Here is an 8,501-nt window from a genome sequence, read left to right as displayed (position 1 = left end):
AATGATTTCCAGAAATGAGCATTGAATTACATACCTTTGTCAGATATGATGGATGACGGAATCCATGTAATACGAATATCTTCATCAAATATAACTTTGCATAACTCACTGCATTAACTGTCGTCTTTATAGCAAATGAAATATGCTGACTTTGTCAATCTGTCCACAATCACCCAAATAGAGTCAAATCTAGCCTTCGTGCGGGGTAAAACAAGGGCAAAGTCCGTGTTGGACAGCTCCAACTACCATTGAGGTATCTCTATATTCTGAGCCAACTCATGTTATATTCCGCATTTCGTGAAATGGGATGTTCTGAGTCAATTGCGAAAAGCTAACGACAGGGTTATTTTCCAACTTTGTTTTAAGGTACAAGTCGTTTATGATTTTATTGGATGGAAGTATTAAAGAGAATTTGGGGTTAAAAATGAATTTTGCAAAGTTAAAAGTTCATGAAATTAGAGGCCAAGGTGGAGTGGGCCATAGGGCCACATGTGTTTATTATTTATGGAAGCATAAGGTGATAATTAAATCATCTTTATCATTTCCACTTAAGGAAATTTCTAGAAAATTAGAGAAAAAGGGAGAAAGGAAAAAGAAGGGGAAAAACGGCCAAGAGGCACATGATTAGTCATGTGCCTATAACTATATATATATGTACAAGTGAGGAAGACATGAGGCTTATTCATTATTTTGCAAGCCAAGAGAATTCAAGAAAGATAGAGGAAAAAAGAGAGAGGGGGTTCGGCGAAGAAGGCTGGCCGAACAGCCCTTATGGAATTTGATTAGAAAAAAATTATGTTCTTCAAGATTTTTAACCCCTTGGAAGGTGTATAACGACGTGGTGGAGTCGTTGGAGTAGTAAGAACAAGTGTTGGTTCAAGGTTCAACTCATGACCAACTTGAAGAAACTAAGTAAAAGAGGTAAGATTCAATCTTATTTTTATATGTTATGGATGGTTGTGCATGTTGTAGTAGGTGGAAGTAAATGAAATTCATGAAAGTATGGAGGTTGAAGTGTGGCCGTGTGTGTGTATGTGTGTGTGGCCGTGTGTAGTGTGTGTGTGTAGGAGTGGAGAGTTAGTTGAATCTAGCATGTTTGGGTGTTGTTGTAATGTGTAGAAAATGAATGAAACTCATGAGATCACATATGTGGATGTTGAGCCGTGACTAGGGCTGTTTGGTATGCAAGAAATGAACTAATGTTATCTAGTATTTGGTTATCGTCGTTATGAATTTACGATGGTAAACGAAGGTTTAATGATTCATGTTAAAATGGTAGTTGTTGCGGGCTGTTTTGGAAATTACTATGATTCTAATATAGATTTTTGTGTTCATGAGAATGACGATTGCTAACATGCGGAATGTTGATATAGTTTATGAATTTGAAAGAGAAAAGTGTGTTGTTATTGTTTTAGTTGAGTTGGAAGGTTTCGGGTAAGGTTGGATGTTGGTTTGGACATCTTGAATTGCCTATCGATATTGTTATTATGATTGTTGGTATTGTTGTGATAATTTGGCCGAGTTGAATTCTCGGGGTTGTTGGATTTATAGGGGAGATGCTGCCGAAATTTCCGTAGATAAAGTGATGGCTTGGAATTGGGTTCTTTAATGCTTATGGCTAATATCGGGTGTCTAATGACATTATTGTGGATCGTGAGAAGCCGGGACGCAAGTTTGGATTAGTTTAGAGGGCGGCCAAGGTATGTAAAGCTCACCTTTCTTTCTTTGGCATGCCTTAGTGTAAATAGGCTATGATATGATCCCCGAGGTAATTCTACTCCTCCGATCCGAGCATGTTCATGATCCTTATTTGCTTCTTATATCCGTATTCGTAATGTAGTTAAATTATGGTCCTTACGCTTTTGTATGACTAAATATGAATATGTATAGAAAGACTTTGTTTGTAAAAGAGTCTGTAACTACGAATGTCCATAACTTTCGTAGATGGAACCGGATGGCCTTGAAACCTTCGTAGGAAGTTTTGTAAGGTGTAATGACCTTAAACCTCCATAGGCGGGCTCGGATCGGTTTGATGATTTTCCGTGGGCCCGCAAGATATTCTTTTGCATAGTTCTAACAACTTGTTAAAAAGAACTTAATATGACTGTTATTCCGACACTTGAGTATGCTTACTTAGTTATCCGTTAAGTCTGTATGAGGATTTTTATACATATGATTCTGATACGTAACTATGATGACCAACATTTTATTTGACAAGTCCCGAGTGACCTCCGAAAGAAATCGAATTTAACTATGACTAGTGGCTTGGTTTTTAAATGATAGTCCGGTTTGATTGTTCTATGGAATCTGTGAATATGTAAGAAATGAGAATTCGTCTGCATATGATTTTGATACGTAACTATGATGGATAAAGTTTTATTTGATATGTTTCCGAGTAACGTTCGGAAGGAACTTGATCTGACTATTGCTTTGGCTTGTAAATGATAATTCGTTTGATTATTCTATGGAATCTGTATGAATGTTTCGAATGGCATATAGATCCCACGATTCTAACTCGTGCACATTTTTGCTATTCCTTCGCCGAGCCCCTCCGGTACTATCGTGCGCACAATGCGATTTTTGCCTTTCTCGAATCAATGAAAATCAGCAACATATAGTAACATATAGAACTTATAATACAACGCATAATAACTCGTCGCTTACATAGCCGCTTACATAACCGACATCTTATACCCACGACACGTTCGCAAAGTCTCTAACACGAACATGATACCATAACATAATACTTTGACTCGGCGCACTCAAAGACGGAGCAACCGGAGCTCGCCAATCCCGCTGGAACATCTCCTACTAATATCTTCACGCACACAGGGTGTACCGCGCGGCATGAAACGCAGCCCCCGAAGAAAGGGGGGTCGGTGACGGAATATGTACCGAGTATGTAAAGCATGAAATGTAGTAAGCGGATCACACCGAAGTAAAGAGTACGGAAAAATCATAAGACTTGCCTTTTGAAAACATTTGTCATACATATACATATATCGGTAGATAAAATCATATCAAAATCGTATCATATCGTAATATACGTATCGTCATATAAAATCATCATACATATATACCGTACCCGGCCCTCTAGTGAGGGACTCGGTGAGTAAATCATATCATAATCATGTCATCATGCCATCATATATATATATACATACCGTACCCGGCCCTCTAGTGAGGGACTCGGTGAATAACGTGTCCCGCCCCGCTAGCAAGGGACTCGGTATGCCATCCCGGCCGCCATCTCCATCTCATCACATCATCATATACATATATATATATATATATATATATATATATATATATATATATATATATATATATATGGCCCTCTAGTGAGGGACTCGGTGAACAATGCAGAGAAGTTGCACGAATGCGTACCCGGCCCGGGACTCGGTGAAAGATGCATTGAGCTTGCACGAGCAGAGTAGTGAGAAACCATATACATATAAATCATTTCCAAAGACTCAATGGAGTAATCATAATGAATCGTCATTCGAAAATTCGGACAATAGTTATATCAAAAAGCTTTCGGACATTATTCGGAAACATATCGTATATCATAAGCATAACAGAGTATCATAAAGATCATAATCATATGTCAAATCAATCCGAGTCTGCCTCGGAACGTTACGGACATTAGTCATTATGGAACTTCCTACAAGCATATCGAAGCGATCCGAGCCTTTCTGTGAAAGTTACGGACGTTCGTAGTTTCGGAATCATTTAAGAATAAAACTCTTTTGAAAACATAACTTTCATGAAATTTTCGACATTTAGTCATACAAAAACGTAAAGATCATAATTCGATTACATTAAGGATATGAACATCAAGAAAACAAATAAGAATCATAAGCATGCTCGGATCGCGAGGATAGAATTACCTCGAAACTCGTGTCATAGCTTACTTACACTAAGACATGCCAAAAAAAAGAAAGGTGAGCTTTACATACCTTAGCCGCTTCTTAAGCTAATCCGGACTTACGTCTCGACTTCCCACGATCTACAATAACATTGATAGGCATCGAACATTAGCCATAAACATCGAAGAATCCAATTCCAAGCCATTACTTTTTCTACGAAATTTCGGCAAAGATTTCCCCTATAAATTGGACAACCCCCGAGAATTCAACTCGGCCAAATATTCAACAACAATACCAACAACCACATCAACAATATCCATAAATGATTCAAAACGCATTCTAACATTAATAATTCCTTTCTATACACATTCGACACAACATTTCATATTTATATTCAAATAAACTACATACGATCAATTCAACACCAACGCTCACATATTCGATTACCAATCCGCAACCTTTCAATCAAAATTTAAGAACATTCCAAACAATATGCCATGGAACCCGTAATCACCAATTTCCATAGGGACGACGACAATACGTTTCTTTCTTCCAAATTCATCAATGACACCAATAATCCATACATTCACAACATTATTTTCATAAATTCAAGAAAGCATACTATAACCACATTCCCTTCCAATTCAGCCCACGCAATTACAACTTCAATCTTGAATCATTAAGTCTTCATTTTACATTATAAAATTCACAACGACACCAACCAAACACTAAATGAATTTAATTCATCATTCATATACATATGACCTACACACGGCCCCAACAACATCCACACTTCAATTTAAATCGTTCAACTTTCATTCACATCACATAATCCACAACACAACAACCAAATTACACTAAATAAAAGTAGTCCCTCATTCCTACACACCACCACACATGCACGGCCAACACACACACACGGCCCATCCCAACATCCATATTTTCATGCTTTTTCATTCATTTCTACATTACAACATGCCACAAACCATTTATAACATATAAAAGAAAAGATTGAACCATACCTTCTTCATCCCACTTCATCTTTCGGCTAGAATTGGCAAATTGCAAGAAAGAATATTTTGCTGTCCCAACAATTACTCCATGTGTAAGGGCCTTTAATTGGTATGAAAACTAGAAGAAAATAATTTTTCATGATAAAATTTCTTGGCTCTCTCTTGATTCACCCATGGCCGAATGGCCTTCCCCTATTTTTCTCCATATTTCATGAACTTTCTAGGCAAGAAATGATGAATTGATTTTCATTATCATCTATATATATATATAAATATTTATATATATATGGACTATGGCCCACATGGCCATTTTTTTCATGAAATAAAATTTCCAAGACTTCACTTTTGGTCCCAAATTTTCATGAAATGTCTAACTTCCCATAATTCATTTTTTTGGTCCCATATTTCATAAAATATTAGTTTTCCATAATTCCACTTTTACCCCAAATTTTCCTTAATATCTCCATCCCATGAAATCATAAGCAACTTATGTCATAAAACAAAATCGAAGAAAATAACCTTGTCTTTAACTTGTCGCAACTAACTTAAAATATTCCGACATACAAAATGCGAGATATAACATCCTTCCCCCTTTAGAACATTCGTCCTCGAATGTTCAACTAGTCGTATAGGGTCTTAAGGATCTCGAGGGGGGGGGGGGGAGGGAATTCCTTTACCATAACATGCAATCTCATTTACCAATCATATTTCTCTTCCATTATCCTCCACGATGCCTTAACGCAAGTCATTTCACACAACCTTTCGCCTTACATTAGTGTAATAAGGTTCCGCCACGAGTTAAGCCTTAACTTCTTGTCAAGCTTACGTCTTTAGACACAATACCTTCTTGCCTTACCGATGTATTATTTCGCCGTAGCAAAATAGTCGTTTCCCGCTTTGACCATTATCGGCCGATACATCTCGGGTATCAACTTTTTCTTGTGGCGATTCGATCTTTGAAATCTTCTTTAATTGTTACATTTACCTTTTTCCCCTTGCTTTAATCCGATCTTGCTATCGTTAATTTGCTCGGTCTTGTTCTCATATGATGTTGTAATCTTTACCCGAATATACGAAGGGGGTCAAATTATTCTAAATCGCCTCAACGTTGTTTCGCTAATTCTTATGTTTCACCTTATCTTTGCCTCTTCCCTCCTACCACCAGCACCGGAATACATTTTGGTTCAACCATAAGCATGTCTTGTTCGTTCTCAGTACTAGTTCCACTTCGGTAATTTATCTTAACCCATCCTAACATCCTTTCTTAGTGCACCCAAAATTCTCGTAACCATGTTGCTATTACTGAATCCCAACTTTTTCTCGTTAAGCATTTATTTGGTCTCACCTCCAGTGCATAAATATTCATAGCTAACATGACTACCCTTGCACGACCTGCGTATTTAATTTTCATCACGATCGTTCCTTTTCCTGGTTCGTACTATTTCACACCTTACTTCCGTGCTTGCATTTGCTAGGAGTCTATCTCGTCATACTCCTTTTTCCCTGCTTTTCTTACTTTCTACCATAGGAAATTTTCTACTGCTAGCGACCACTCTATTGCCTACATCTTAACCTCTGATCCGTATAGCCGTACTACCTTTCACCATGTCCCCGTAAGCTATTCATTACTTTCCTTTGGCGTATTCCCTCTTTAAATCTCCATTTCTTAACATCATGTTATTCCGGATACTTACAATTAATTCTCGCGCCATCTCGATTATTACCTTGACTTCTCCATCCCTTTACGCTAGCTTTTCGATCTCCCTAGCTTGTCTCAAAGAAAGAACTTTACCGCGGCCCACGCATTCGTATCCAGGACATTGTCACGTCGATTGTCTTCGTCTAACACTTGTATCTCTCTCCCTCGCTTCCCCCCTTTAGGGGTGTACTTATACTATCGCCCAATTTTACTTTGCCCTAAATCCGTATTTCCAATCTCAATTAAGCGATACTTTTATCCCGACATTTTGGTTCCCGTTGCCGTTCGTTTACTCACTTTCTTTCTTTTCCAAATGTCGTTGCACTAACACTTTCCAAGCTTAACTTGTAGTGAAAACAACATCAGCTTGCCTTGTAACATTTGCACTCTTTATATATTTTTTCCACTTGAACCTTGTTATTCTGTCCAATTAATGCCTTCCATATACCGCCACGTTGATTACCGGAATACATATATCCGCTGATCTAACCATGTACAGGATATCCTGCGCATACCTATGTACACATATAGTCCCTACTATCTTGCTTACAAGATATCTCCAAACACTATTCCAATTCACCCTAATCCTAGAACTGCGATGTACCTTCTTCCTCTTTATCGGTCTAATTTGCCTCGTTCTGCGTGACCTCGTAGGGTTTCTGCCCACTCCTCGGACTCTTAATTTTTCCTTAAGTCACTCTAACTCCTCATTTACTTCTCGCGTCTGAGTTTGTAGAACTTTCAGAAAACTTCCCAGGGGGTCACCCATCCCAGGATTTCTCTCGCTTCAAAGACGCTTAACTGTGAAACTTCGATGAAATACGATGCCTTAACGCCCGTATAATCGCGTCCACCTCATCGCATGACCTCCATCACGTGATCCGGAGTAAGTCGAAGTCTTAACGGATTTCGAAGCGCTCTTATAGCATAATTACTATTTTACCCCTCCTTTGGTCCTCGGTATTCGCCGTTCACCTGCGGATATAATTACTTTTCGTCCTGAACTTTCAGGTCGCCGATGGCGACGAGCTCACTTTGATCGTCATTACTTATAGATGCCTGGTTACCGGCCCTTGAATTTCTGCTCCCATTTTACTCCACTCTTCATCTTTTCTATAACCGGGTTCACATTCCCGTCACTTATAGTACTCGTGTCCTTAGCTACACATGTCATGATCTACTATTATACTGTTATCTCGCTCTCTTCCTATTTTCTCCTTCCGATTACCCTTTCTTTTCTTACGCTCACTATCATTTTCACTGTTATATAACCCTTATTCCGGGCTTTCCTTACAGAACTTGATAAGTTTCGCTTATTCGCTCTATGGTTCACTTTTCTGTTTCACACTTACTTTTATATTCTGGCTACGTAGACCATGTCATAGCTTTAGCCGCTTTCTAATTAGGCTTTACTTATTTCATAACAATCTTCTCGCTATACTCATATTACATCCCGTTCGTAATCAATCCGATAATATAACCCTTCTTAATTCCTTTTTCCCTTTTCGATCCACTTTATCCTTATCGCTTCACGAGTTGTCTTATTAGTACTTTCATGCCCGTCGTAATTCTTTTCCCCTACGCTCTTGTCTTAATCGTACTATTACTTCTTTTAACTATAAGCGCGTCATAATTCGTCCCTACTTGTTATTCAACGGTTGCCTTAATTAACATTTCATCAAAATTTACCAAATTCCCTTCGAATCATCTCTTAGGATTACAAGTCTTTTCCCAATTCTTTTCACCGTGTCGATATCGAACTTCTAATTATGGTTATCCCAAATTCCGCAATTAACCTTCTTTCTCGGTGTCGGCCGTACTCGTAACTTAGTCAATCAATTTTTTTTTTCATTACTATTGGCACGACCTTCCGAGACATATTACAAATCTATATCTCATTTTCACTTTATTTCTGGGGAA

Source organism: Lycium ferocissimum, unplaced genomic scaffold (genome assembly GCF_029784015.1).
Source record: "Lycium ferocissimum isolate CSIRO_LF1 unplaced genomic scaffold, AGI_CSIRO_Lferr_CH_V1 ctg1407, whole genome shotgun sequence".
In the NCBI taxonomy this organism is placed as follows: Eukaryota; Viridiplantae; Streptophyta; class Magnoliopsida; order Solanales; family Solanaceae; genus Lycium; species Lycium ferocissimum.
This window is presented reverse-complemented; position numbering follows the sequence as displayed.